This window comes from Somniosus microcephalus, chromosome 11 (assembly GCF_052327205.1).
Source record: "Somniosus microcephalus isolate GS21.2 chromosome 11, FLI_Smic_1.0, whole genome shotgun sequence".
Classification (NCBI taxonomy): Eukaryota; Metazoa; Chordata; class Chondrichthyes; order Squaliformes; family Somniosidae; genus Somniosus; species Somniosus microcephalus.
In genome coordinates this window covers 165,252,324-165,277,956 of record NC_140997.1, presented here as the reverse complement: position 1 = coordinate 165,277,956, position 25,633 = coordinate 165,252,324, and the positions used below count along the sequence as shown (strand labels likewise).

Here is a 25,633-nt window from a genome sequence, read left to right as displayed (position 1 = left end):
CGATGATGAAATCCCACTACAGCATAAGGTGGACAATTTCTTATTAGCCTACTGAAACGCGACACATGCAGTTACCAACCAGACCCCGGCCATGATGTTCTTTAACCGAAGGTTGCGATCTCGTCTGGACTTGCTTAGACCAAATGTGCGAAGAAATGTTGAGGATAAACAATTCCGGCACATCAATGAGAAGCCGACAAGGAGCTTCAATGTAGGACAACCAGTCTTGGCCCGTGACTACCGAACAGAGAAATGGCAACCCGGAATGATATGCACGAGGCAGGGGCCATTAATGTACACAGTGGATGTCGGGGAGAACATTGTGAAATGCCACGTCGATCAGATCTTAGCGTCACAGGAACGAGTCAACCCCATGTCTCGAGTACCTGGGGATGAACCCAACATACTGGTAGCATCTACCTCAGAACCAGTAGCAGTGGAAACCGATGAACTAACCGATGAAAAGGGGCCAGAATTGCCTCCGCACCAAGAACAAGAACCTCAGGAAAGGCGCTATCCCGAAAGGATCAGGAAGCCGCCCCAAAGACTGAATCTATAAATGGACTATTGTTGTTTAATGTACATGTTAAAGCGTTAATTGTTATTTGAATATTATGGGTGCTACTAATCTAAAAGGGGAGGAATTGTAGTGTATGTACCTTTAAGAGAGAACTACTTTAACAGCTCCTGTATACTGCAGTACCGGCAGTGACCACACCTGTATATAAGCCTTGCGCATGCCTCTGTACCCCCAGTCTTGAGACTACCCTACTCCAGTAAATACCTGTTGATTGTTAAGTTACAGCATCCGTGTGGTTATTAAAAAAACATCATACTCTCAGAATCACGGGTCTAACAGTTGGAATAAACGGGTCATTTTCCGAGTGGCAGGCAGTGACTAGTGGGGTACCGCAAGGATCGGTCCTAGGACCCCAGCTGTTCACAATATATATTAATGATCTGGACGAGGGAATTGGATGTAATATCTCCAAATTTGCAGACGACACAAAGCTGGGTGGGAGGGTAAGCTGTGAGGAGGATGTCGTGAAACTCCAGTACGATTTGGACAGGTTGGGTGATTGGGCAGAAACATGGCAAATGCACTATAATGTGGATAAATGTGAGGTTATCCACTTTGGTGGCAAAAACAGGAAGGCAGATTATTATTTGAATGGCAATAGATTGGGAGAAGGGGAAGTGCAAAGAGACCTGGGTGTTATTGTGCACCAATCGCTGAAGGTAAGCATGCAGGTGCAGCAGGCGGTTAAGAAGGCAAATGGTATGTTGGCCTTTGTAGCAAGAGGGTTCGAGTACAGGAACAAGGATGTCTTGCTGCAGTTGTACAGGGCCTTGGTGAGACCGCACCTTGAGTATTGTGTGCAGTTTTGGTCACCTTACCTGAGGAAGGACGTTCTTGCCATGGAGGGAGTGCAGCGAAGATTCACCAGGCTGATACCTGGGATGGCAGGAATGACGTATGAGGAGAGATTGTGTCGATTGGGCTTATACTCACTGGAGTTTAGAAGACTGAGAGGGGATCTCATCGAAACCTATAAAATTCTGTCAGGTCTGGACAGACTAGATGCAGGAAGGATGTTTCGAATGGCCGGGGAGTCCAGAACCAGGGGTCATAGTCTAAGGATAAGGGGTAAGCCATTTAGGGCTGAAATGAGGAGGAATTTCTTCACCCAGAGAGTGGTGAACCTGTGAAATTCTCTGCCACAGAGGGCGGTGGAGGCCAGTTCATTAAATATATTCAAGAAAGAGTTGGATATATTTCTTGAGGCTAAAGGGATCAAGGGATATGCGGAAAAGGCAGGGACAGGGTACTGAATTTGGATGATCAGCCATGATCTCATTGAATGGCGGAGCAGGCTCGAAGGGCCAAATGGCCTACTCCTGCTCCTATCTTCTATGTTTCTATGTTTCTATGAAAGTAAGGGAGGTTTACTTGGACTCAACTTCAATCGCTTGCGGGATCAATCAGAAGAAAAACAGATAAGGCAGTTGTACAAGGTATTGGTGAGATCACACCTGGAATACTGCATACAGTTTTGGTGTCCATACTTAAGAAAAGACATACTTGCTCTCGAGTCAGTACAAAGAAGGTTCACTCGGTTAATCCCGGGGATGAGGGGGTGGTCATATGAGGAGAGGTTGAGTAGATTGGGACTCTACTCATTGGAGTTCAGAAGAATGAGAGGCGATCTTATTGAAACATATAAGATTGTGAAGGGGCTTGATCGGGTGGATGCGGTGAGGATGTTCCCAATGATGGGTGAAACTAGAACTAGGGGGCATAATCTTAAAATAAGGGCTGCTCATTCAAAACTGAGATGAGGAGAAACTTCTTCACTCAGAGGGTGGTAGGTTTGTGGAATTTGCTGCCCCAGAAAGCTGTGGAAGCTACATCATTAAATAAATTTAAAACAGAAATAGATAGTTTCCTAGAAGTAAAGGGAATTAAGGGTTATGGGGAGCGGGCAGGAAATTGGACATGAGTCTAGGTTTGGAATGGTCATGGCCCTGTGGGTAGTGGAGTGGGCCCAGGGGCCGTGTAGCCTTGTTCTGCTCCTACTGTGTTCTAATTCTGTGTTAGATTTCAGGAGATGGTTTTATTCCTGTTCCTGGCTGGGGTGGAGATCGCCTTTACAGAAGGTAAGTACTGTAGAAAATATAGGGACAGAGTGATCTCCTGGAAGAATTTCGATCGCCTAGATGGGTCGGAGAGGAATTTCCCAGATTTTTTTCTCCCAAATTGGCCATTGGGTCTTTATCTGGTTTTTCGCCTCTCCCGGGAGATCACATGGGTTCGGGTGGATGCAGAGTGATAGAAGATTTGAGGTTAGGATCAGATCAGCCATGATCTTATTGAATGGTGGAGCAGGCTCGAGGGGCCAATTGGCCTACTCCTGCTCCTATTTCTTATGTTCTTATGTTCTTATGTTCTTAAAAGGGTAAGAAATAAGCATTAAAAATGAAAAGCTACCTTTTTCCCTAAAACTTGTTGAAAACAGTGGGGTGTGGAAGTTGAATAAAGGTGATAGTGGGGGATTAGTGAATGTTCTCAAAAGTAGAGAAAGAAAGAACTGACCTTTTATACAGTGCGACAGCAGAGACACAGGTGTGTGGTCCCTATGATGTTAGAACAAAACAAAAACAAATCTGATTTACCAAAAGCAAATCAAGATTGGATAAGTTCTCATGGTATGTCAGGGATGCTTGCATGATGAAGAAAATCCTTTTCCCCCCCTCTTTTGTTTTCTGACAGAGATTGTGAAACTCTATTTTAAATGCGTTTTATTTTGGTACAGTGAGGTTCTTGTGTTAATTAGGATACTGATGCTCTTTCAGAGACTTATTTTCTGCCTTACTACTGGAGGTGTTTTGATTTTTTTAAACTTAAAACTAATGTTTTTAGTGAAAAATAAACTTAAAGGGGGTTTTTGCTAATGGCATAAGTAAAAAAAAAATCAAAGCATCACTAGTACCAATGCAGAAAATCCTTACGTTTCACAATTCATCATATGTGGAACCTCCTTTTAATCCTAGCCAACAGCATGTGTCAAAATCCTTAAGTTGATAAATGATGTTGGGGTAAATATAACCTGTATAGTCTGATTATATTGGCCACAGCATGTCCCAGTTTACTATCACTACGCAGATCGTCAGTATCACTATGCAGGAATGCATGCAAATCATACTTTGCAAAATTTTTCATACACAGTGGAGTTTCAAATCAAGCTGGGGCAAGTTATCTTTGGTTAGTACAAACTAAATGGCATTTTCAATGTTCCTTCCTCATCATGGCAGGTTAAGTATAATGTGGCATGGTGCAGAAAGTAGGACGGAGTTGAATTAGCATACATATTTAGTGATAAGGCTGCAGGGGCACCCTGAATTGTTCACCATGGGCTAGAGTTTCCATTAGTAATTCGCCTGAAATCGGCCAAACCAGCATAAAATATTGTGGAACTTTAAGCGCAAATTATGTCAAGAGTAAATCGAGCTTACACAATCTGGTTTAAAAAGCAGTGCGCTGGAAGCTGGCCCCACCCACAAAACTGGCCACGTCCCCAGATCGAAATAATGAGCATGGCGAGTACCCACCGATTGCACCCGTTTGTGACAATTCGAGGAGTTTTTCAAACTTAGCTGGGGGGTTTTTTGGCGAACAGGCACGCTTTAAAAGTTTTGGAATATTAAAAAATGTTTAATTTACTAAGAAACTGACTAGTGTACATCAATGAAACTAGTAAATGGTTCAGCATAGTTTTTTTAAACTCATTTTCAGTTATTTAAAATCAGGTTACTCACAGGTGGTGGACTGGACAATCTTGTTAAAAATGCTTATGTTTGTGATAAACCCATTTTCAGCTCTATTAAAACTGCATCAGGTTACCACTCTGAAATACATCAATGAATATTTTTAAATGCAATGAAAAAATAAACAATCACTTTCTAATACACTGCCCAATTGCGGTGGTTCATGAAAGATTTTGGCCGTAATTGTGCTGACCTCGGCGGGTCCGTGGCGGGCGACATTGGTGGCAGGTCCCGACCCCGCTGCATGCTCCATCCCGCTGTCTGAAATGTCTTTCCCTTGATTGGGTTTGTTAAGCTCCGTCCAGCGTGTTTCCCGGCCAATTAGAGAAAGCGGGTGTGGTGACATCATTTGATGATGCATCATCAACCAGTTTCCTAAAGGGACCATGGCCAAATTTATATTGACATTTGTGCCGTCAGTGTTTGAGAGCACTGAAGTGCTGCAAACACTGACAAGCACTGCAGAAATGCACAGGGCTGCACTCAGGCTCTCCCATGACTCCCTCCATAGGCTTATGGAAGGAGTCACAGCAAACAGTGAGGGCTTTTTCCCTTCCCATGCTTCCCAGCTTGTGGCTGAGGGAAGATATCTCTTTAAGGTGGGAGCTTTTACTTGACATATGTAGCTGTCAACTCATCAGCTGATTCATTAGCCACTGGCCTCCCGCCTCAGCTTCACAGACATGGTCTAGCAACAGCGTGAAACCAGTGGGTGAGCTGTCAAATTGAAAAGGTAAGTTTAAAACCATTGTTAAGTGGCTGTAAACAAGCCACTAATCATTTAAATTGGCTCCCCCTCCGCTGCCTTTCGGGTCTGCTCAGCGCTGGCAGACCCGATATCGGGAAAGGCAAGTGTGCACAATTTGACAGCGGGTTCCCGACCCACTGTCAATCAATTAACATTTAACTGCCGACCCGCCACCAATCCTTTCCGCTGAGCCCCGGCAAAATTATGGCCTTTATGTTTGAGATTATGCAAATGGCTTTGCCGGAAACTTGAACCAGACCTGCACTTCAGAAAACCAGTGCAATTTGAAGTTCAATTGGCGCCCAGATTGCCGATTGCGCCCAAAGCAAAAACACCACCCCCATATCCTTTGATGATTTAGCTCCCTCCGATTATTGTTGAGCTGAGTAAATCTACCAAAATAATTTTTCCTCATCTCATCATTGACTACCTAAAAGAAAAACAAGCATTCTTAAGCAAAAACAGAAAGAGACAGAAAATTAAAAATAATGGGCTGGAATTTGCAGTCGGAGGCGTACCTCTGGAGTACACCTCAGACCCCATAAAAAAATCCGCACCTACCTTCAGGCTCCCGGGCTTCGGCGACATCGGGTCCTGGGCCTGCAGGCACATGCCTGCCTAAAGGCTGACGGATCCCAGGGACACAGGCAGTTCGGTGGTTGGACTGCCTGAGCACTCCAAAAACCGAAGCCAGTTTCTTCTTAAACATTTTGGGTGAACAGATGCTCCTGTCCACACTATAAAGTTACCAGCCGGGACCAGTGTGCTCACTCACAGCACATAGTATAAATGTGTTGTTGTTGACTGCAAATGGCTCAGTATAGTTATTAATGTCAGTCCATTAATGCAGTAGAAAGGAAACAAAAGAGTTAAAATGCTACAATCATGCATTTCCATCCGGTTGTGGGTAGTTTTTCACAAAGTTGTCATTTATGCAATGTCTCTATTACTCCTAAGCATCAAACTTGTCCCGGATCTGAACTTTTTTGTCAGTAAAAAATGGACTTAAATAAGTATATTTTTGACCAGGGAAACTATATCTAGCATTACTTACAGTCAGTTTCAATGCTTTCATCAAGAAAGTAGATCACACCAGGATGACTGGTGACTAAGATTGTTTCTGTTTGTAGGAGTCTAGATTTAGTCATTAGGGCATGGGAACATCATGTGCAATATCATACAAATGTCTAACAAATTGGTATTAAATTCCTTCACTGAGGCACTAACCTTCTTCAAATAAATGGGCTAAAATAGCCGACAAGAGAAATTTGATACAAGCATTCATACGACATAATGTTACACAACATAACTTCCAAACTTGTGTAAATAGTACAGTCTCACATAACTTTACAACAAAGAGTTTCATTTACAATGATGGGTTCTTAACACACACATTTCATGGCTGCCTAAAATAACAATATCACAGCAACCAAATACACTGGTTAACATATGAGCAGCATGCCCTTATGATTGTTATCAATTGCATTCTTACCAAGAGAAAAAAACAGCAACTTGAAAAAAACAAAGTATAATGAGAAAAGCCTGAATAATCAATTTGAGCTGAGGAGTTTGGATGTAATTTTTTTTTAAAGTTGCAAAGATGTTAACTTAAGTAATGGTTGTACAACTCTACTGGCAAAAGTGCAATGGATAGCAATCTTCCCCTGGTAACTGACAGTTTTATTATGCCACTCCATTAATAAACCTATTAAGTGCACTTCAGGCACCAATTGCTCAGTTCCTGATTGACCTAGCATGTGTTACAGCAAGTCAATATCTATCAGTATAAAATTGAAATGCTTTTCATATTGATAGACAAAGTCTGATTAGCACCAACAGCATGCCACTACTGTTCTCCTATAATACAAGTAATTTTGTCAATGGCCATGCTACAGTACAACCAGTTCGGCTTACCAAGCCAAGAGGAGTTGAGCAAGGTATTGGCGGCTTTTTTTTAAGATAATATTCAAATTAAATCAGAAATCATTTCACCCTGAAGGAAGTTATGACATAAGAGCATATATTATCCAGTTTCCAGAAAATGAAAGTCCGTCCCCTATAAACATCCAGAATTCACTGAACGGCAGTTTAGTGTGGTCCAGGCTGAATGGCCATTTACTGATTTGCAGCAACCTGCGGAATGATTATGGTAGCAGGCAAGACAGTAGTCACTAATCCTCCCATCAATTTTTTTTTTTTGTAAAACAGCCACACAATAGTCTGTCTTATTCTGGTAATAAATGTTTTGCATAATATTCCTGGTGCAGTCTGCAATTCTTTTGCAGCAGCATAAAAGCAACCACCCCAGGTGCAGGTTTCCTGATGTGCTAGCAGCAAATTTAATTACTCAACACCTCCATCGAGTTCCACATCTCAAACATCCCACACCATGTCTGACTTCTAATCACTAACAACTCCACCTTGGCAGCCTTTTACAGGAATGAAATAAATTAATTGTGAGACTGTGTAGTTACTGTACATCTTAAGCACTACCAAGTATTACATGGAATATACAGCACAGAAACAGTCCATTCGGCCACCGGTCTATGCCGGTGTTCATGCGCCACACGAGCCTTCTCCCACTCTATTTACTTCATCTCACCCCATCAACATATCCTTCCATTCCTTTCTCCCTCAAGTACTTATCTAGCTTAAGTAAACCTACAAGCACATCCAGCCAGTAAAGGATTTGTAGCCATGAATTACTAGTTTTCAGCTGTTTTTGTACTGCAGAAGACCCACACTAGGGCTGCCAATTCCTAAAAGTGCGATCCTTGTGCAAACAGAATGTAAAACTGGCAGGATTCACTGAGTGACAGGTGTTTCCAGCTGCCATTAATAGTGAGTCCCATCAGGTTTACATTTTGATTGCAGCTGGCTGTGGGAACCAGTGGTACAAGTGCAGGCCATGTGTAATGTAAAAACAACTCCCAAGCACAACAGATGCTATGAATCATCAATTCTTGGCGAAGCTAGTTACATTTAAGTGCTTTTAAAGTACTTAAATGAATGGGCTAAACACTATTTTTAAATAACTTTATAACTTCTCTTACATGAGAGGAGAAATAACCTATTGCCCCACTGAGGAATATAAAGGGTCCTGTCACATCAGGGGGGTGAAATTCGAAAAGGCCCGAAAATGGGCGAGGGCAATGCGGGGCGAGATTTGCTCGTGCCCATTTAGAAAGCACAGGCAGCACGTTAATTTGGTGCTGCCTGCTAATTTTAATGATTTTAATGCACAGCCCAGCAACGAACGCACTGCTTCAGGCTGTGCACTCAGCAGGGGGGCTGAATGTCACGTCGCTGTAGCAAGGTTGTTAGTTTTCAAAGCAATCTCAAGCCCTCAAAAGGTGAAATGCCTTCTGAAATAAAAATGGAAAATCATTCAAAAATAGGCAGTCTCTAGCCTTTAAGGCTCAACTGCCTTCTGAAAAAAATTAAAAATCATTCCAACCTATGCAGTCTTCAGCTCTTAAAGCTGAACTGCCTTCTGCACCTAAAAAATGGTAAAAGTACTTCAGCACTAACACATATGGCTCAACAGGCCAGGGAAAGAACACCCAGGGCATCGCACGCAGCAGTCCAGCTTTGTGCAAGGGGTCAACATTGGAAGAGATGTCCTCTACCCACAGGGGGTCAGAAGGGCCTCCAGAACGAAGGATGTGGGACCAGATCACTGAGGCCATCACTGCCAGCAGTGTCGCCCCAGGACCTGGCTCCAGTGCCCAAAGAAGTTTCATGACCTCAGGCAAGTGGCCAAGGTCAGTGAATGCATCTTCAAAAGCCGTCTCCTACCAACTGCACCACTAGCCTCACACACTGCTCAATGCACGACCCCCCCCAGACCTCCACCCCCCCACCCCCCCTCCATCACTCACCTACCAAAATTATCTTCCAAACCGGAGTCACACCTCACATTCCTAGCTTCACCACACCCCCTTGGAGAGAATGGTGCTGGCCATTCTTGGCAGGGGCATGGCCAAGCCCTTGGCCAGCGGCGGGGCTGAATGAATACAAGATGCTGGTATCCTCATACGTTATGCTCCTTCTCACATACCACTTACCCCTCATCCTACAATCTCTTCTGATGTGCAAGCTGCACATGGTGTAAGCAGCACCTCTTGCTTTCCTGCCCCCCTCACCACAACCCTACCCTTGCACCTTCCTCATTTCAGATACCCAAGAAATCCAGCCTGCCCAGCCAGTGGTTGACCATGAAGAGGGAGAGGAGAGTGAGGAAGAAGAAACATCATCACTCGATTTCACACTCCCAGCCACCAGCTCCTCAAGATCATCCTGCAAGGCCATCTGCAGTGTCCCCCACTGAAAGTCAGCAGCCTTCCACCAGCCATGCTGTAGCTACTGGGGTAGCACTGCATGACATCACTAGGGTAGGCAAAGGCAGATGCAAGACAATCACTCAGAGAATGCACAAGGGTGATTAGTTGATTTTTTGATGTAATATTGGATGCATATATGGATAAAGTTGAATCGGAAAGTTTGCTTTGTGGTGGTTTTTATTTCAGCATTGTGCCCAAGGGGACGCTGTGATGATCAGTAACAGAGGGAAGGTAAGGTGTGAGACAAATGTTGAAAGGGGAATTGGGGTGCTCACAGGTGGCTGATTCGATCCTGGATATCCCGGCCAGGAAGGGACTGTCTGGGTTGCATCCTTCCTTCCGCTTCCTCTTCTTCTGCTTCCTCCTCCCCCCTCTGCGAGCAGCTTGTCCCCTTTGCTGCCTCTGCTTCATCTCCATATGATGTTGCAGCCCAAGGGGCACTGCAACTAGAGCCCCAGGACTAGGAGTAAGTGGTGTTCTCAGAGACCTTCTTTTAACATCCAAAGCCTTGCAAGCATCCAGCAGCACTCCCTGCACACTAACGATGTTTTAAATGTATTGCACCAAGCCACTACTCCAACAAAATGTAAAAAAACACTCCAAAAGCTGAAATCGAAACTTACCTGGAAGATGTGTGTGTCCATTTAAGAAGCGCTGACAGCATCTCTGTACAACTGCTGCACAGATGTTCCTCCATGCATGGTTAGGAGAGAGTGGTGATGTCCAAAATCGCAGTTGTGCGTCAATTCAGGCGTTGCACACCAATTGACGCCACAATTTGCATATTTACATGGGAGGGGCAAGCGCAGGCAACAGCAGTGCTTCTGGCATCTCCAAAATGGCGGCTGCCATGTTCCGCGCCGACCGCCATTTTTTCAACAAAACCGGCCTTAATGGCCGGCGCTACAACCTCGAATTTCGCGGCCCAGATCTTCTGAAAATTAAAGTTACATTTGAGCATAGTATGTGGCAGGTCCAGATTTGCCTGGCTCTCATTACATTAATCAGCAACTGTTCTCAGTGCTGATGTTTATCTTCTTACTTTGCATTAACTACACCCTCCAATTTGTTGCTGTCCTCAAATTTTGAAATTGTACTTCTGATTCCCCAGTTGAAATTGTTAATGTAAATTGTGAACAACTGTAGTGTGGAACAACACTTCTCACCTTTTGCTAGTCTGAGAAGCGACCCTTAACCCCCTACTCTGTTTTCTGTTTTGTAGTGAGCTTGCTATCCATTCTGCTACCTGGCCCCTGACTCCACATGCTCTGGCCTTAATGATGAGTCTACCTTATTGAAGGCATGTTGAAAATCTAAATATATTACATCTACTACATTACCCTTGTCTGCTCTTTCTGTTACTCTGTATTTGCTATAGTGTAGGGGATGGGGGGGAGTGTTAACATAAACATTCCTTTAATAAAGTTGCGTGCAAGATTTGGTGCTTACATGAAAAGCTTATATTTTTCTATTGCAGTTGCATTTAATGGTAAGATAAAATCAGAATTATTGTCGAAACAACAAAATGTAATATCTGTTTCCTGTTGTCACACTGTGAATTATTACAGTTTAAATTCCTAAGCTGCATTTCTTGCAAAATAAAAATGTATTCAATGAAAAATAACGGAGAACAACGTGTTTAAATAATATAGTTCAAAAGAAACAAGAATTGGTTTAGAATTTACTCTACAAAAAGATTACTGGAATGTTAATTGACAATTTTACCAAACATTGGAAATTTTACTTTTAACAGTAAGTTTCAAAAACTATGGGATGTAATGATGGCCACACTTACAAACAAAACAACATCTGTGTCAAATTTTGTCCATGGGTATTAAGAATGGAAATTAAATAACTTACCCTAACTGTGCTGCGGGTCAAATACACTCAAGTTTCAATCATTTCACTGAAATGCAAAAAGACGTAAATAAAAGTGAAATCATTATTAAATGTAGACACGTGTGAAAAAAACGATTTCAAAAGAAATAAAATCAAAATCAAACATAATCAAACAAATGACTTTCAGGTAATATGGCCTAGAAATTCAGTAAGGCCCCGCCAGGTCTTTAGCGCCCGAAATTTAGCGCTCGCCCGGATTCCCGTAGCACCCGCCTGAAATTCAGTTGCGGCGCCCCAAGACGGAGGCGGGCGCTATTGCAGGGTTTGGCCGCCTCGCTTGGGGCGATGAAAGTCAATTGCAGGCGTCCAGCTGCCGCTGCGGCACCCGATGCGGTGCGGCAGGCTGGGGTACTGCAGGCCTCCTCCTTCTCTTAAGGAGGAGCTGCCTGCAGCCGTGAGATCGCCGCTGGATTCCCCCGGCAAATGAGCCCGGCACCACGGAGAAGTGCCGGGCTCGCGGGAGTCAGACACCAATGCCGCGGGGGGTGGTGCAGGAGTCCGGGGAGGGAGGTGCGGCCAGGCGGCCGCCGGGAAAGCGGCCGACCGCCCATCCGCCTTTATGCGCCGGCCTCTCGGAGCTGCAAGGCACCGTTTTTCAAACGCTGTTTGCGGCCGCCACGGGCAAGGCGGCTGCAACTGAATTTGGCGGTCGGCACGGAATCACATTGGAGCCGGGGCGCTGCGCACACCGATGACATCATCGGTGCCGGCGCAGCGCTACCGGCTAACGCCGATGTTAGGGACCAACTGAATTTCGGGCGCTAAAAAACTTCCGGCGCAAACCACTCTTTAGCCAATAAGTGGGCGCAAACGCGACTGAATTTCTAGGCCTATATACCATACACTAAGATGTCCTTTAAATGTACCTGCTGATATTGGTGAAATTCACCAAGCAAACATTAATGTGCAATAATTCTGGATCAGGTGATGAAAAATCTGCAACACACTAACATTCTCTGCTAATGTATTTACAAAATATTGAAGTATGTGAAGCAAAGCACCGTTTAAAATATTTTGATGTTAACAGTGAATTATTTAACATTGTTCAACAGTCAGAGAACGTCTTAAGGCTGAAATTATGAGGCTACACTGCTAGCAGCAGATCACACGAGACCTGAGTAAGGGTCAGAGACAGGAGACTATCGTAGCCCCAGTTTTTGCCCTGGACTTTAGATGAACGAAGTTCAATGCTGAGACTCACATGTTCTTATGTCAAAATGTTCAGATTCTCCAGTGATACAACAGAGTTCTGTGAAAACTTTTGCAAATGCAAATGTAAATATAAAATATTGCTTTTTCAGGTATTCGGTTAAATGCCATTTCCCCCGAGTACAGCTAAAAGGAATTCCCATTCCACACAATTAAATGTCTTCACTGATTTCAGGAAGAGCATTAGGGTGAGGAGGGTTGTTGCTGTTGCAATGATGCACGTTGTTCAACAGTCATCTTGTTGTTTCCCAAATGAAGATTTTATATAAAGCCCATTTGGCTCACAGGGACTTTGCTTGGGAGTCGGGGGCGGGAGGGGGTTCATTGTATTGAGCAAGGTTCTGGGTCAACAGTTTGCATATGAGATGGGGTCTTTGCTCTTATGTGCATTTGTGTGAATGTGGTTATCTTGAAAGTGTCTGGAAGGGTTTGCAGCTCCAGCACACAAGGAAAGATTTTTAGCAGGAGGAGTGTCAGTTCAGGGAATAGGCTCCAGTAAAATGTGACTGTCCAATCTAGGAACTTTCCCATATTGGAACCTCTTTATTGCCAGTTGGGTCTGCTTGGCTAACATTGCAAAATTGCTTCTGATCACACATACTGAACCTGCTGCTGAAAAGAAAGATGCAGCCCTTCTTAATTTATTCCTCCAGTACTATTCCCAAGAATTTCCCTTGTTATGACGTAGAAGGGGGATTACAGAGGTCTTTGTCCAGAAGAATTTATATAGATTCATTATAGACCACACAAAGGTTAGGCCTCACTCAAATGGTCTCACTGATGACTAAAGGACAGAAATTAACTTTTTGGTCTCTGAGAAGTTCTATTCCCACTGCCAGACATTTATTTCCTATTTAGTGGGATTTCAAACTAATCTAAGAGCTGCTGACAGAGTAGAGCGGCATGTGTATTAAAATGCAAATGACATTGTATTTTTAAACTCTTGAGAGTGTACTAACAACAGTCTAGTGCCAGTCTATGAGGAGGAAGATGATTGAAATAGGATTTTAAATTAAACTTGAATGTTCTTACAATGGACAAAGACTGATCAAAAGTGGGCCATTGTGAAGGAGATGTATTTCTTGCTAGGTAGTAGTTCACGCAAAAGGGTATAATCGCAGAACTATTTTTCAATCTTACAAAGATTTCAACAAGTTTGGTTTGAAAATGTGCATAGTTAATATATTTTATGGAAAATTACATTAATCATAGGTACAGAAATTATAAATGGACGTGTCAGGGTATATGAGTACACTCCCAGAAGCTATTTGGCTCACAAGAGACAGTGTATGCAGTCAATATGTAACAAGCTGATATCAATTCGCACAAGATAATTAATGAACAGGATTTGAGCCCAAACTTCAAAAATGCTTCTAATAAAAAGCATGTCTAAAATGTTTCTCAACCAGATGTTTGGGCTTTGGTGTTTATATACTTGGAACATAATTTTCATTAGAAATAATAAGGCTTAGCTTTAACTGGTAAAGATACTACTGAGCCATACAGACCACAGATTGATTAGGGTTTAATAAATGTATGCTGAATGAGTTGTTTCAGTAAGGGAAGCAGTCACGTCATAATAAGCAGTCCTCGGGCGAAGAAGCTGGGTGGGGTTGGGAAAATAATTCATAGCTCCCATTCCCAGTTGCTCACCAGTGACGCAGTGACTCCTGGTGAAAAGTGCCCATATGGATGCAAGGCAAGTCCCAAATCATGTTCAACAGAATGTGCCTTCACCCAGATCCAATGGCCTGCCAATAATCACCGTCCAAGTTCACAAATTAAGATCTGTCACTTGGTGCAGGGTACTCACTGCCTGTGAACTATGGCCAGCATGAGTTGGCATCTTCAGGACAAGAGGGCAGAAAGTTGATATGGTGGGGGGGATGCGGGGGGAATCACAACAGTGGATTAAAAACTGGGTAAACACAGAATGGTGCTTGTGACATGCTGTTAGTTAGTTCACAATTCATGATTAGAATTCGGTCCACCATAAGGAAAGCAAGACAATTGGAAAGAAAATATCTAGTTTTAATAAATTCATTATTAGGCAAACAACTTATGCAATGCAATTGTAAATAATAAAATAAGCAAATCCAATATAAAAGTACATAAACACTGAGCAACAATATCCTCAATAAAAAACTTTAATCAAATATATCAAATTCATTATTCCCTCATGAATACTAATAAACAAAACACGTTTTCAGATATATATACACACAAACAGAGATATATACACATACACACACACACACACAGACGCACACAGGATATTGTTGCTTCGAACGAAAACAGAAGATTTAGTCACTGAGAAGTTTGTGAACAAAAGGCCGTAGTGGTTTTCCTTTACTTTGGACCATTTTTAACCACAGCACTGCACAATGTCAGTTGTTGGGATTAAAGTGAATGCATGACACAAATATAAAACCAGATAATAGGCACATGAAAGCAAATCTAATCTGTGTAATTTTTCAATTGAGAAACCAAAGTGAAGCAGTTAAAGCATAACGTGCAGTGCTTTGAGGCTAAAACGGTAGTGGAGAGAACCACTGGTGGACAAGAGACAGGATTGGTTGGTAAGCGTAAGCAGAAACTGGGGCATGAACATATACACCACAAGCTTCAATAGAAAAAGACAGCTATTGCAACAACTGGTTTAAATTCTTATCAGTTTGTGCTGATCTGATACTATTGGGAACTGTGGCACTTCCGGTAATGAAGCAAGAAGCTTGTAAACATCAAAGGAATTGACAGAGATCCTGAGAGCAGTATGACAGTAATGGTGAATAGCAATCCTATTTGTTACACAGTACCATGAATTTGCAGGATTCAATCCTAAAACCACAACAGGCATTCAGGATAGCAAACTCTATTGCTTACCCTCCCCTAAAGGTACACAGCAATACTTTTCTTAGATCTCTCTACTTTCTTGCATTGCACTGTCAATACAAAGACTGCGATTTTATCGGCACTGGGAGGGCGGGTTTGGAGGCGGGTCAAAGGTTAAAATCGTTTTGATTGACGGCGGGTTCTGATCCCGCCGTCAACCCGCCTCCAAACAATTTTCCCAACTGTTGGGTCCCCGATTTGCGCATAGACCCAACACCCAGTGGCGGGAAGAGGATTAAAGCCACTTACCTGCCTGTTAACAGGCATTTGATAGTAGTTGACAGGCTCTTTTTCAATTTTGCCACTGCTGCCTCGGGTTTCCCAACATCCGGACACCATGCCAGGTAAGTGTGGCATGTTGTGAGTATGCTGTAATGTTTCTAGATTGATGACAGCTGCAGAAGTGGTGTAAAGGATCCAATGGTGCACTGGTGAGTCTCAGGAGGTAAGAAAATGTTGGGAACTTCATTTTTAATGCATTTACACATTTCTTTAGGTAACAAGTTTGGAAACCCATGTCCAGATTTTCAACATCTGCAGTATTTTGCTATTGTCCAGTGCCACCTCATTGGGAGAATCTCTCTCACCAGTGACAGATCGCTTCTGTCACCTCACCTGCAGCTGCCATCTATTCCAACCTTTGGAGGGAGTCACTGGAGTGCCTGGGTGCAAGAGCTCACTTTTGTACAGTGATTGTCAGTGTTTGCAGCACCTCAATGCTGTCAAACACTGAGAAATCAGCTGTCAACAAAATATTGTGCGTGGTCCCTTTAAGAAAACCGGCAGATGACGCATCATCAAATGACGTTATCTAACTGGCTTCCTCTTAATTGGCCGGCAAGCCCGCAGGGTGGGCTTAACAGGGTCAATCAATGTAAAATCACGTCCATGGGCTGGATGCAGTTGGGGGCGGGACTGGAAGCCGGAAACCACCTGACCCGCACCCAACCCGCATCCATTGACAAAATCGCAGCTCTAGTCCCTGCACTCTTAAGAACGCTGGCCAAACTAATTTAACCAAGCTGCAGAGTGTAAATAAAATTCATCAATTGATTGAACAAGACATTCTGCAATGTTTGCACAATGGAAACAAATGGATAAAAGAAACATGACATCACAGGGTTGTCATTACTGTGTGGAGATAGAGAATATATATATATTATTCATGTGTCCTTTGTACTAATCTTTTATTCTTCAACAAATGTAAACATTATGTATGTGAATAATAAACCAGTACTTAAAATGTTCCAAGTCTGCTTTGCTTTGAACAGATTATTAGTGTGAGGAAAGGAATCCAATTAATGCTCTTGTATGAACAGTTAATTTATTATCTACTAATTAATCCCTTAATTGTGTAACTGTAGCTCCATTCTCTTGTATCTCTTCATGCATATTTATTAAACATTAGGCACTGCATGAATAAAAATATCAGGACAACTATATTAGATTGCTACAAGCATGGCCATTTACCACAAATGACAAATTTCAATTTGACCTTCTGTTACTTCAGCAAACCACTTGCAGGCCTCTATTCAGTTCATTCAATTATCTCCAACACTGCTGTGCTTCCCCTAAAAGTTGTGCTGAGGTATTTACCCAGACATACTGACCTACTTTCCTTTCAACTAGAGCCACAGAAAACACTTTAATATGATTAAGATTTGCTACTCCTCAAACACCATTAATTCAAAATTACAATGCTGTACTTGATAAACGTGTACTCTTTGTTCTATTCTATTTGCACATTTTATGCACGTAGAACTTTATTTTACTGTGATCGTTTCTGTTCATTGAACATTTTTCCAGGATGATTTAAAACAGCATAAAGCAGCATATATAAATATTAACAAGTCACTAGGTTACAATGCACAGAAGACTATTTCCTGCACCCCATATTTCTTCTGAAAATTAAAGTTTTTTTTTAGGTTTGTGTTATATATTTGCACAATAGTAAAACAATTACTCCGTTTAAGATCCCACAACATTGCCTGGCTTAAGAACATAGTAGACGGCATCAGTATCATATACAAACTATTTTGTTGTGTAAAGTAATAACAAAACAAGGTCCACTTTCAATTTGTGTTTTATGCCAAGTTGTGTGGATAAGTGAGTATTCTCACACCAATCAAGCAAATCACCTTGTGGTGAGTCAATGTGTTGCACAGTAGAGCATCATCACGTGAAAAACATTGTTCCAAGAAAGGATAAAGTGGTTGCCATGGCGGTACTGGAGGAGGAGAAGAAATGTAGTGGGGAAAACTAACCTCATCATACCATTCTGAACTACCTCCCTACCCCCATTCTGCCCAAATATTTAGTAGTACAACTTGAAAGCCTAATGTTAAAAGTTTATCTGGACAAGTTAATTAAAATGATATGGAAAATTGACTGATCAGCAAAAAAGGAGCCAGCCTGAAAGTATGTTTACTCTTTGATTCATTCAGAAATCTATGGAGACAAGACAAATAAGTCAATTCAACTACTTCCAAGATATCAACATTCTTGGCTGTTGACTAACTTGTGTTATTTCTTCCTATCTTAAACTCTTTTCACCTCGTGTAAGGGTTGAGGTTTCCAGTCTTCATCTGTAATGACATTTCATCTGGTTTGGAGGAAGTTAACTTGCAGAAGTCTTTGCAAACACTGCAAAAACATTTGGCTGGATTTTGCCATTGGGCGCGGGTTGGGGGGCAGGTCAGGTGGTCGGCGGTTAGTGCTCATGCCTCCGATGTCAGGCAGGATAATTTAACAATTTTGCCCGAATTGGGCAATTGATTCCCAGCGTGTGCGAACCCCTGGCCCAGTGAGTCTTTTGGTCCTGAAACTCGCCTCTGATTATACAATTTATGCAGCTGCATTTAAGGCCTGCAAGCAGCCTTGGTTCATTTTCTGCCTTAGAACTTTTATGTGGGATTGTTCGAAGGGATTTGTGGTGCAGAGATGTCAACCTCAAGGTCCAAGGCCGCACTCCGCTTTGATGAGGACTCCCTCCATGCTCTGGTGGAGGGAGCCAGAGCTCAAAAAGAGGTGTTGTTTTCTCCCTCTGGCAAGAAAAAAACCTCCCCAGCAGACCAAAGCTGTGTGGCTGCAAGTGGCACAGGAGGTCAGTGCAATATCAATGTGCAGCAGAGCCTGGCTGCAGTGCAGAAAGAGGTTTAATGACCTTCTCCGCACAAGAAAAGTGAGTATAACATCACCGTAACCCTCAATCTGCTCCCCATCACCTCTCATCACCAGCACTCTGCATTGTCAACCTCCTCCTCCACATCCCACTTGACCCTTACATCCCTTGCACCCTTAACCATTCCCTCTCTCTCTATGTACACATTCAGTTAACTATTCAACTATGCTTCCCTCACACTCCCTATCACTGTTATGCTATGACAACTTACAACACACAAGGAGGGCCCTTGGTCTTGGGACCTCACTCCATCTTTGGGACCTCACTCCATCTTTGTGTCCTTCTAAGCATCTATGCAATGGATTCTCTACACTCACTCCATCATTCTCACTCAAACTCCACTTGTGTCCCTCATTGCAGAAAAAGAGAGCCCACAATAAGAGGGAAAAGGTGAAGACAGGAGGAGGGCCACACTCAATAGTCCAGCTCACCAGCGCAGAGGAGGCGGTCCTCGAGATCATGGGAGCCGAGGAGGATGTGCAAGTGGGGTACGGACAGACGGGCGCATAAGAGCAAGCTGCTAACAGATTAGTTTTGCATCTCTCTAATTTACATTGCATGAGTGACTGATATTGTTTCTGATGCTCAAACAGATTGACTTATGATCATTTGCACAATTCCATTTGCATGCAACGTTTATATCACATGTCGAACTCTTTCCTTTACTCCCCCACAGGACCATCGATAGCCCCCCCTCCCCACTGTCCAGGAGGAACAGCCTGAGCCAGAAGACTCCTCAGAGGAAGCTGCAACCTCTGAGGGTGCAGCGTCACCAGAATTAAGCACACCCAGCACCAGCTTCCCTATGGGACCTTCGGGACATAGAGCAGTGTTGCCACCTGGTGTATCACAACTCACTAGTAAGCATCAGCGGATGGTGGAGACAGGGACAGCAGTGGAGAGTCCTCGTCAGAGGTCACAGGGCACTCCCAGCTCGGCTCAGCTGCATGTCGACCATGTGCCTCCGGATCCATCCAGAAGAAGAGTGGTGATGGAACTCCAGGAACAGGTGCAGGAGTCTCCATCAGGTTTTGTCTCCAGGGTCACTGCGAGTGTGGAGAGGATGGAGGAGTCCATCGCCAACATGAGCAGAGCTATTGTGGAGGCATTGGCGCATGAACGCATCACCACGGAAAGAATGGCAAACTCCGTGGAAAGGATGGCTACCTTTGTGGTAAGGATGGTTACCGTAGAGGAGAGGATGGCTATGGTAGAGGAGAGGATGGTTATGGCCATGGAGGAGCTAAGTCGCCAGGGTCTTGAAAACATGGTCATTGTTCAGAATAGACTGACATCTCTGGAGGAGCAATGGTCAGCTATTGAGCAGAGAAACCAGAGCTTCATTGAAGTCCTCTGGAGTAGGACTGCCAGTGCAGAAATGGGTCCTCTTGGCCCCCCTGAACTGCAGCAAGGTGCTGTCAAGCCACTTGCTAGCTCTGAAGTGGGGCTGACCCATGAGAGGGATGTTGGTAGCAGACAACAAGAAAGTGGGGGCTCCTCTCCAAGCGCTCACATGACCATGCCACTGCCAAGCCCTCGGTCAGAGCCCCACCAGAGTCCTCACCCAACTAAGATGGGCGTCTCAGCCCCTGTACAGCCGCAGGAGCAGCAGGCTGTTGGCGAGCCCTCACAGGCTCGCAACCCGAGGACGCCCGCCAAAGGTGTTGAGGCAGGAGCAGCATGAAAGCGAGCAAGGGGCCTCCACATCTGCTGAAGCCACAGGGGAATCACCATGTGGGAGCACGCGTAAGAGGAAGATAAAGCACAAGTAGTCACAAGGGTAGTCACTTGGGTGTTCTGTTGTGTTTAATTGTAAAATGCCATCCTTGATTGAATATTATAAAATGAATTGATGGCAAACTGTTGAAGCTGTGGGTTGTGTCATTTCGCAAATGGGACTTCCACATTGAGGGCTCAGGGTGACTTGGAATTGTCAGTATGGTGGTCAGTGATAGGAAGCCGCAGGTTCTTGGCCATTGTCGATGGTGTGGTAAGAAGGTGCGACCAAATGTGTTTGATTGGGCAGCCTAAGTAAAGCTGGCCAAGATGAGTGCATCCCTTGCATCCCAGCCAACAATGTGCTCGCGTGCTGCTGCCGCAAGGTCTTCATTCTCGCTCTTTTCCTCACCCTCCTTGGCCTCCTCCTCATCCGAGGAGGCTATGCGATGAGCCACTTGTACCTCAGGCAGCTGCAAGCCACGATGCTGTGCCACATTGTGAAGTACACAGCAGACCATGACGATTCTGGAGACCCGGGCTCCACCTGATCTATCAAGGCATCTGAATCGCATCTTCAGCAAGCCGATGGTTTGCTTGATAATGGATCTGGTGGAAATGTGGCTGGAGTTCTAGCGCTCCTCAGCTTCATTGGATGGCCTCTTGAATGGCGTCATTAGCCCTTGTCTCCAAGTAGCCATCTGCAAAGTTGGTTTGGCGGACTGAAGGGCGGAGGCACACTAGACTACCGCAGGATGAACGAGTCATGGCAACTGCCAGGGTACTTGGCACCAACATGCAAAATTTCCTTCTTGTGGTCACACACCAGCTGCACATTTAGGGAGTGGAAGCACTTGCGGTTCACAAAATGACATGGATTGTGATAGGGTGCCTTAAGGGCCACATGTGCGCAGTTTATGACGCCCTGCACCCTTGGAAAGCCTGCCATATTAGCAAATTCAACCGCACGCGCGGTTATACTTGCTTGATCCTTGGAGAAGTTAATGTAATTGTGCGCCTTTGCAAAGAGAGCATCGGTTACCTGCGTGATGCAAGTGTGTGCGGCTGCCTGGGAGATGCCACTGATGTCTGCTGTTGATCCCTGGAATGAGCCTGAAGCAAAAATTTGAGTGCGGTGGTGACTTTTACAGCCACTGGTAAGGGGTGTCCACCTGCTCCTCTGGGCTCCAGGTCTTGCTGCAGCATTGCGCAGATGTCACCCACTAACTCTCGCGAAAATCTCAGCCTCCTTTGGCACTGCTGCTCAGTCATGTTGAGATAGCTCATCCTCTGTCTGTAAACCCTGTTTTGGGGGTATCTCCTGTGGCGATTTCCTTCGCTGCGCTGGCACCTTCTGGCCTGTGCAGCTTCAGGTGGGTGAGCAGTAGGTTGGTGCTCCTGTTGTTGCTGCTGCTGTTGTTCCGGGTTCTGCTGCTGCCGCGGCTGGTCTTCATCTGAATCTAAGGTCCAGGAGGAAAGGAAATAAATGGTTCCCATGCTTCTGGTAGATACCTCAGTTGAGGAAGCGCTCAGTCAAGGTGGGGAGAGGTTTTTCCCAGGAGATCACAGTGGAGATGGATCCCAGCTTCACCACTTCCAAAATAAGTAGACCTGCAAAAAGTTCTCCAAGACCGGAGAAAAGAAAGTTCCGCCACTTGCAAATGATCGTTGTTGAAAACTCAGTTTTTGTGGTGGAGCTGCAGCTGTTAGTATGCTAACCACTTGTGAACCCAACAGGATTAGCTGGCATGTTCCAGGGGAGACGTGCAGCATGCGGGAAATGTGGTAAAGTCTAAAAGGCCTCTCAAAATGGGATTATAGAGGTACTTAAGTGGTAGTTAAGTGCCTTAAGGGACTATCCCACCGTTTGCAGGCGGGACCAAAATGGAGTCTCCAAGCCCGCATTTGGGAAAGTTCCACAGAGGTGGGTTGAAGGCGGGATCGGAGGCAGCCGCCATTTTTAGCCTCTTTCCCACCTGACCCGCCTTCTCGGGCCTGGCAAAATCCAGCCCAATGACTCTGGAACAAAAATGACAAGTGGCTGATGTAAGGGACCCCACAAAAGGAAAATATATTAACAGTCTAAAAATATCTTTTGTTTTCCCAAAAGAAACATGTTGGCTGAAACAGATCAGGCCACAATTGTGCTTCACTTACCTCATTTAAAATCACCTGAAATGTATAAATCCATGTATTACAGTAACCTGAAGATTAATGTTTAAACTGTACTATAGGTCTAGAGCTCTAATCAGCATGCACACCAGCAAATCTAACTCTTATCAGGCCCACTCTGGTCATGCTGCTGACTCGCAGGCGGGCAATTCCATAGTCATAACTTATACTGCATGAAGAAATACTTTTATTTCACGGAGGGAGGGTAATCACTTAAAGCATATGGTGACTTTAAGAACTTTTGCACTCTAAGTGGCCAGGCAATCTGCCATATTTTCATTTTGTAATGAGCTGCACCTTTAGTTCTTTGACTGGAAACCGCAGTGAAATTATAACTACACAACAAAGTAACAACATACAAGCTCTAAGCAGCACCAGGTCAGAAAGATAACTAAGGGCATGCTCATTGAGGAAAAACCATATTCAAAGACTGAAAGCATGCAAATTGCTCCAGCTAGTTTCCAAATGGAACCCAGTACGTTAACCCAGAAGCTAGAAATTGCAAGAGCAGAATGAAAGAACTTGCTTTTATATAGTGCTTTCACATCCTTATGACATTACAAAGCAATTTGCAGCAAATAAATTACTTTTTAAGTGTAGGCACTGTTATTTTGCATGCAAATGTAGCAGCCAATTCCAAAGAGCAAGGCTCCACAAACAGTAAAATGAAAAACATGACCAGAAAATTTCAGCCAATTTTATATCCATTCACAGATTTTTGCTCAAATTCCCCATCAAAGGTTTTTAGATGTTTTTGGAAATTACTTTGTACAGCTTTTCACTGTTAACTTGAAAGTTACTTCCTCAAAGAAAAAGTTCAGCAAAAATCAAGCAGTGAATCTAAAATCATCCTAGACATCATGGCCCTGTTATATATTATATATAAAAGGAGGCGTTGAGGGAATTGGGGGGGGGCGGGGTGGGGGTCAGAGTGGCCGTGAAGCCCGAGGCCCTGGCAAATTTAACGCAGGACCTCATTTAATTTTTTTTTTCTTCGTTTCCCAGCCAGCAGCCAGCCAGATTGAGGGGCTGGCTAGCTGTCAGGTGGGAAGCCTTGCGCTGGAATGCTGCAGCCAGGGAGCGGAGAGGAGGGAGGGGGAGATCGTGGATGGAAGGTCAGGGGGGGGTGGAAGGTGAGATTGTGGATAGAAGATCAGGAGAGATCGTGGATGGAAGGTCTGGGGGGAGATCATGCATGGAAGGTCAGGAGAGATTGTGGATGGAAGGTCCAGGGGGGAGGGGGAGATTGTGCATGAAAGGTCGGGAGAGATCGTGGATGAAAAGTTGGGGGAGGGGGAGATAGTGAATGAAAGGTCGGGGAGGATGATCGTGGATGGAACGTCGGGGGGGAGATGGTAGATGGAAGGTCGGGGGGGGGGAGATGGTGGATGGAAGGTCTGGGGGGAGATCGTGGATGGAAGGTCAGGAGAGATTGTGGATGGAAGCTTGGGGGCAAGATCGTGGATGGAAGCTCGGGGGAGAAATTGTGGAGGTGGGAGGGAAATCAGATCACAGGGAGGAGGTCGATTGCGGGGAAGGAAGCAGGATTGCTTGGGGGACCTGGGGAAGCACTCCTGCTCCTTCTGGCCCAAAAGCAATGCTGGAAAGGCACTTACCTGCTGGATCCGGACCTACTCGCCTCCCTTCAGCTGCCAGCTTTTCCGAGCCCTGGAAAACCCTTTGGCCAGAATTTTGCCGGTGCTCAGTGGACGGGATCGGTGGCAGGTTGGCAGTGAAATTTGATTTGATTGAAAGCGGGTCGGGAACCCACACTTGCCTTTCCCAATGTCGGGTCTGCCAGCGCTGAGCAGGCCTGACTGGCAGCGGTGGGGGGCCTAATTTAAACAACTATTGGCTTGTTGACGAGCCGTTAAGAGTGAATTTAACCTTACCTTTTGACTTTAACAATTCACCCATGGCTTCCATGCTGCTCCTGGACCCTGTCTGTTAATCACAGATGGAAGTTGAGTAGCCATTGAATCAGCTGATGAGTGACAACTTGAAATGTTGTATAAAAGCCAGTTCTGATGAAAGGTCATCGACCTGAAACGTTAACTCTATTTCTCTCTCCATGATGCTACCTGATCTGCTGAGTGTTTCCAGCATTTTTTGTTGTTGTTTCCCACTTAAAACCTGTTCACTTTCCAAGCACAGAGGCTGTTGCTTTCTTCCTTTGGAACACAGATTGAGCTTTATGCAGGCTGCAAGTGTTTGGAGCAAACTCTCCAGCAAGTGTCACCTCATTGCAGCAACCTCCCTCACCACTGACAGATTGCTTCTGTCATCTCAACTTCAACTGCCATCTACTCCATCAGTATGGGTACCATTTACACTCTCTCACCTTGGTCCTCAGAATCTGACCACGATCAGTCGCAACACCAGCAGCACCAGGTACACCAGCAGCACCAACCTTCTCCGCAATCAAATGATGCCGCACAGGACACAGGGCATCAGCACCCGAGCACATTGCTGCCCGGGAGGCCTGGGATGGCCTCACCATGGCCAGATTTACTTCACTTGCTGCTGTACACCCTGGCTGCCACATGATGCACCAGGTTGGCACCACCCCACACCAATACCATAAAGCATCCTTATAATGCCCAAGCCATTCCTTTCACAATCATCATCATTGAGGGGGGTACAGTTATGTCTCACCATTCATTGCAACTCACTTAGCCACTTCCAAAGGTGCACACAAATCTGTCCAAGAACGCAAAGTGTTGAAAATAAAGGTTTCAATGTTTGACACCACATCAACAGAAACTTTACATGAACACTGGCTAAAACACACATGTGCCTACCCTTGTGTGTTGTCACTTGGTATGATTGCACTAGGATGAGGGTGAGGGGTGGCTAGTGAGATGGGGATGTGATAATATAGATAGAGGGGGATGGGTGGAGGTGCAAGGTAAGTTGGTGTAAGGATGTGCAAGAGTAGGGTAGGGAAGGCAGAGTGATGGGGATGTGATGAGAGGCACAGCAGGATGAGGTTGAGTGTGGCTTTGTACTAATGTTTTGTGATCTACTGAGATCATCGAAACGTTTGTGGCACTGCACCCAGGTCCTCCTGACCACATCCCTGCTTGTGCCCTCCTTTGAAATGTGCAACCAGGCTGTGTTGAGTTCTTGGGGACATCTCTTCTGCCC

General features: G+C 44.6%; 1 protein-coding gene across 13 annotated transcripts in view; it reads right to left on the bottom strand.

Annotated features, from left to right (window-relative positions):
• The window catches only part of chl1b (cell adhesion molecule L1-like b), a 1,240,677-nt gene that overhangs the window by 942,316 nt on the left and 272,728 nt on the right, over positions 1 to 25,633 (bottom strand). For all 13 annotated transcript variants that reach the window (XM_086001404.1, XM_086001409.1, XM_086001398.1 and 10 more), the window contains one exon: positions 11,278 to 11,323. The gene's annotated coding sequence lies outside the window, so the exon portion shown is untranslated. The remainder of the gene's footprint in view (positions 1 to 11,277; positions 11,324 to 25,633) is intronic.